General features: G+C 34.4%; 1 long non-coding RNA gene across 1 annotated transcript; it reads left to right on the forward strand.

Annotated features, from left to right (window-relative positions):
• Positions 1 to 1,480: 1,480 nt before the first annotated feature.
• On the forward strand, positions 1,481 to 4,699 carry LOC132755012 (uncharacterized). The gene is made up of 4 exons (XR_009629155.1): positions 1,481 to 2,428; positions 3,063 to 3,202; positions 3,577 to 3,758; positions 4,528 to 4,699. It is a non-coding gene; the product is annotated as an uncharacterized LOC132755012 (long non-coding RNA).
• The last annotated feature ends 1,083 nt before the right edge of the window (positions 4,700 to 5,782 follow it).

The raw sequence follows: 5,782 nt of genomic DNA on the forward strand, positions 1-5,782 counted from the left end.
ATAACAAATGATATCAAACATAAAATCGTCAAAGAAGAAGAGCCTATAGAAAAGCAAAACTTACTAACACTACTGTTCATTGGAATAAATTCCGTAGGTTAAGAAACCAAGTTGTTTCTTCTATAAAACAGGCAAAAGATCAATATATAGATTCTCTTTCAAACAAATTAAAAAATTCGGCTCTTTCATCTAAAGATTGGTGGAAAATATTACGAGGTTTTATTTCTGATAAAAAGTCTGTTGGAATTCCCCCTTTAAGTGATGATGTTTTAAATGAACTTGTCTATGATGACAGAAAAAAATCAAATATTTTGAATACTTATTCTACAAGACAATCATTAATTACTGGCTCTGACAAAGAAGTCCCTATCTTATCATCTGCTTCAGCTAATCCTCAATCATTGGAGTCAATTACAATTTCAACCTCTGAAGTTGAAGATGCAATTAAATGTCTAAAAATTGGAAAAGCTTCAGGACCTGATGGTGTTGATAACAAACTTCTAAAGGAGTCCGTTGAACACGTAAAATTACCTCTTTGTGAGTTATTTAATTCGAGTTTACAAAATTGTTATGTTCCATCATCTTGGAAAATTGCTAATGTATGTGCAGTTTATAAAAAAGGAGATCGTTCACTTGTGTCAAATTACAGGCCTGTATCCTTGTTATCAACAATAGAAAAGGTTTTTGAACGAATCTTATTTAAGCATGTATTTAATTTCCTTAATCGTTCAAAGTTTTTTACTCCATTTCAATCGGGTTTTATTCCAGGCGATTCTACAGTAAATCAGCTTGTCTTTTTGTATGATACTTTTACTAAAAATGCGTTCCAGAATAAAAAAGGAAATTCCAGATGTCCTTTTTCCGGGGGTCGACCTTAAGCCACTTTTTCAGCAACAAATTTACATGCAGAGAGAGATACATAGACTAGAGAGATAGGGGAATAATTCCCCTATCTTTTAAACCTAGTACCTGTCCGTTCTGCGGATACTATTCGACTATCTTTTTATAGGGGTTTATTTTCTAAGGATAATTTTGCAAACTGTTGTTTGGAGTTATTTGATAAATATGCATAGAAGTATATTGTTCATACTTTAAAATGGTTCTTGTTGCTGGGTCGTATGGGGGTTGCGTTTATTGGACGCCGCCTTTCCTTGTTGATCTTGTTTATCATATTTTAATATTACTGTCATTTTTGCAGTTCATTCTTCGAAATCGCAAATGGTGTAATACTAATTTACGAAATGAATAAATATGATATTTTTTCTCCATATTTCTCATGCGTTAGTATGATATTTGCTGATAATTGTTATTTGTGTAGATTAAAATGTGTTCGTGATATATGGTTTTACCCCCGTTTATATGATGATGATATGATTGCTTTCATGAAAATATATTGTTTCAATGCTGAGTAAATAGCTTAATTATATAACCCGGTTCAGAGAAAAAACAAAACTCATTCAACCAAAGTTATATTGTCTTATCAACGGTCGTACGACCGTTTTTATCGTACGATTGTCGTACGTCGATAGTACGATTTTGGTGGTGTCTTATCAAACGTCGCAGATTTTCATAATCGTACGATTATCCTAAGATCATGCATTTTTTCTGCGATCGCTGAGAAGCAGTCGCAGATCAAACAAAATGGCCGCCTTACTACTTGTAAACGAACGCCGCCGACGAAAATCACGCTGTTTTCGGCAACGAACGGTTAATATTGATGATTTAACCGATCGAGAAGTCATTTCCCGATACAGACTCAATAAAGCAGCGATTAAAGAGTTGGAAGAGCTCTGTCGGGCTGATCTTTCTCCTAAAACGGGTAGATCGCAGTCTATTTGCAGCATGACGAAGGTAAATGTATCGAAGTTTCACTGTATTTATTACTCTCTACATTGTGTTTACATTCGTAACTAAGCAGTTTGACCTTAACCTTGATTTATTTTTAGCCCAAGCATTATGGGTAAACATGGCGCTGTGTTATGTGTATACATACAAAAACATTAGACTTGGATCCACAATAACACGGCTTTAATTAGAGCTTTGATAACAATGCCGTTGTAAAAGAAAGGAAAAGTGATGTTATTAACAAATTCAATAATTCTTAATACGTCAGAGGAGAGGAATTTCGAGGAATTTGGCTGAATTTGTAGATATTATGATCCGTAAACAAGGAGTGCATAGCCATAGGCATAGGATGATCTGATGATAGGAGGATTATTTAAACCGGTTTCATTACCTGTAAAAATGGGCAAACGTGTTTTGTTATGAAATGTAAACACTGTTCATTTTACATTTAATGGCTGGCAATATCAACAGTTGCTGAAGTTACGAGAAATCAGTAATAAACGATAAAGGATTAATAATTTATGACATAGCACTCGTCCATGTCGTCTATTATTAAAGCTTATCATAAGTATAGCACTAGCAGGTAAGAATAATTTCTTTACATGATAGCTAATAAGTTCTGAGTTTCACAGCCCATTGAATAGAAATGTCATATTTTAGGTATGTATAATAAAAGCCAACACTTGTTAGTTTTCTTTTTTTTCTTTACATGTGTGTGTTTTTATTTATCTCGTGGCCACGAGATACTATGTCGTGGCCACGAGATACTATGTCGTGGCCACGAGTTACTAAGTCACAGTGACGCTAAGTGTAAAATTAGCGACAAGTCAATAAGTTGTATAAATTGCACTTTTACAGGCTGGTGAAGTAGGGGTATCCTTGTACTACAGCACATGTCTAGTTAATTGGGGAAAGTAACATAAATGGTGTAATCTGATTGGTTATTTATCACGTGACCACAACTTAGCTATCTCGTGGCCACGACATAGTATCTCGTGGCCACGACTTAGTAACCTGGGCCACGACATAGTATCTCGTGGCCACGACTTAGTAACTCGTGGCCACGACATAGTATCTCGTGGCAACGAGATAAATAAAAACACACACATGTCACATTTGTGCCACCGTAAAAATCATATAAGATCTAGATATATTTTTATCAAAGTAATTTTATTTCAAGCACATCAATAAAGCAATTCGACCTTCATTCATTGCAGGTTCTTATTGGACTTCGATACCTCGCAAAAGGCGATTTCATATCAGAAGTTGGAGACCTCCACGGGGTGTCTAAAGCCAGAGCTGCCATTTACATTCACCAATTCATACAAAGTGTAAACCTTCGATTAAAGAATATTAGGTGAGTATGTGGAGCTGTACACATATACAAGTAATTTAGCTGTTGTAGATTTACTTATCAAATAAATATACTTCTTGTAGATTCACAGATGTTGTTTCAAGGTGGCCTGGTTCACAGCATGAGGCGGCCATTTTCAGTGCTTGTGGGTTAAAGGTGAAATTTTTCACAATCAATTTCTCATGACATGAATTAAAGCTGCATTACCCTTAATGGACTTCTAATTATATTAGTAAATGCTTGTGCTAACATCATACTAAATGATTAAGGACAAAAATATTTTTTCTTTCTGATTTTATCTAGCTTTTGTGAATTTTCTAAAGAAAACTATATGTCATCTGAAAATAACTGCTTTATGATAACCTATCATTTTTCAGACACATTTAGAACAAAGTAATAATGGGTTGTTATTGGGGGATAGTGGTTACCCTCTAAGGAGGTACCTCTTGACCCCAAAGGTGAATCCGACAACACCACAAGAGGAAGCCTTCAATAAACACCATAGCAGAGGCAGAATGGTGGTAGAAAAAGCCTTTGGTATACTGAAGTCACGTTTCAGGTAAAATATTGCAAATCATTCAAAGTAATTATTGTATTAGTTTAGTTTATACAAATTTATTTTAGTTCGATTGTGTTGGAAGCTATAAGCTTATTGAAACACTCTCGAATCCGTTCCTGGAACCAACCAGTACTAAGCAATGAATGTAAAGTTTCTTGCTCAAGGAAACAACGGCGTGGCCCTGACAGGATTTGAACCCACGCGGTCAGCAATCCTTAGATTAATAGTCCGACGCGTTAACCACTCGGCCACGCCGCCAAATTGTATTGATCCATTTTATCATAATGTGTTTCACTATGTGACCTGTATTGATAATGAATTTACAATATGTTTAAATGATGCTGTATTGTATTGATCCATTTTATCATAATGTGTTTCACTATATGACCTGTATTGATAATGAATTTACAATATGTTTAAATGATGCTGTCCCAACTTTGATCTCTACTTCTGGCCCTATTTTTGTGAAAATGTCATGCCACTGAAGTAATGACATACCACATGAAACAAATAACATACATAAGCCGCGTCACGACAAAACCAGCATAATGGGTTTGCGACCAGCATGGATCCAGACCAGCCTGCGCATCCGCGCAGTCTGATCAGGATCCATGCTGTTCGTTTACAAACCCTATAACAAGTAGAAAAACTGTAAGCGAACAGCATGGATCCTGATCAGACTGCGCTCTGGTCTGGATCCCTGCTGGTCGCAAACCCATTATGTTGGTTATGTCATGATGCGGCTCATATATTTATGCCTTTATTGCAGATGCCTACACAAAAGTGGTGGTGTTCTACCGTTTTCACCAGAAAAGAGCAGCCAAGTTTTGTAGCATGTATGAGGCTACATAACTTTTGTAAAACTAGAGGAGTACAAGAGCCTGTGGAGATCATCACACAGGATGATGATGATAATGATAATAATTTACCAAATGGAGATGACAGAAGTAATAATAACAGGATAAATCTTTTTGCATACCTAGAATATTTTCAGATGATTATATTTGAGTATAGATGTCAGATTCAGAAGTGTTTAATACTAAGTATCATGTATTGAAAAAAATACAATCTTCAAATGTGATGTATAGTTTTTGAATATTTTTAAAACAAGCAATGTATATCTTCTAATTTGCCTATGGTTTTGCGTAAGAAACCGATAGGGAAAACCGTTTGCAAGAGAAACGTATGTGTTTGCTATCCCTGCAAGCAGATAAACGAAAATGTGAATATGTTATGCTACATAACAGAAAGATACAGAGTATAATCAACAAAGAGACAAATTAACATAACTGAATATTAAAACATGTCGCAATTCTTGCATGTAGTAAATGCAAGTACATATGTCTAATTCTGGAATTCTGAAAACGATAATATATTAACAATCGATAACGCCAATATTAAATACACTAATTGTTTCACATTGAATAAGATAGTACTTTATCTGTATCTATGTATCTTCTACAGGTACTCATCAATAAATAATGTAATTTACGTTATGAGCTTTGTTGAGAAGTCAATTTTCCCTGACACGAGCACAATACCGGTATTCCGATAAAAGGCGTTAAACATAACATGATGTCTTTTTTACACTTATATTTATGTATTTGCTAGTTATGAATATGAAAGTTGTTCTACTATACCATAATTCAAATTCATTATTAATCTATAAATAGAAACACGTTCCTTGTGATAAATTTACGATAAGATTTGTGTCTAATTATTCCAAGTATATTTAAGATTAAAATTACAAACATACCAATAAAACATATTCTGAAAATATTTAACATAAATAAAAATCTAATATACGACTGTGCATTGGGAATTAACATGTTTTGAACAGATTTAACTTTTGCATAATGGCAGATTTAACCCGTTGATGAAAGGTTATATTCAACAACACATAGAAGAGAGATTCAGCACAGGCTGTTTCGGTTGAAACTGAAGGAAGAGTACACATTTGTTGTGTAAAGTTTAAAGTGTTAGTGTGTACTAAAATAATGTAATAGAACACTGAATTACTGATT

The sequence above is a fragment of the Ruditapes philippinarum genome, unplaced genomic scaffold (assembly GCF_026571515.1).
Source record: "Ruditapes philippinarum isolate M1 unplaced genomic scaffold, ASM2657151v2 ctg22144_1_1_1_1, whole genome shotgun sequence".
Lineage (NCBI taxonomy): Eukaryota > Metazoa > Mollusca > Bivalvia > Venerida > Veneridae > Ruditapes > Ruditapes philippinarum.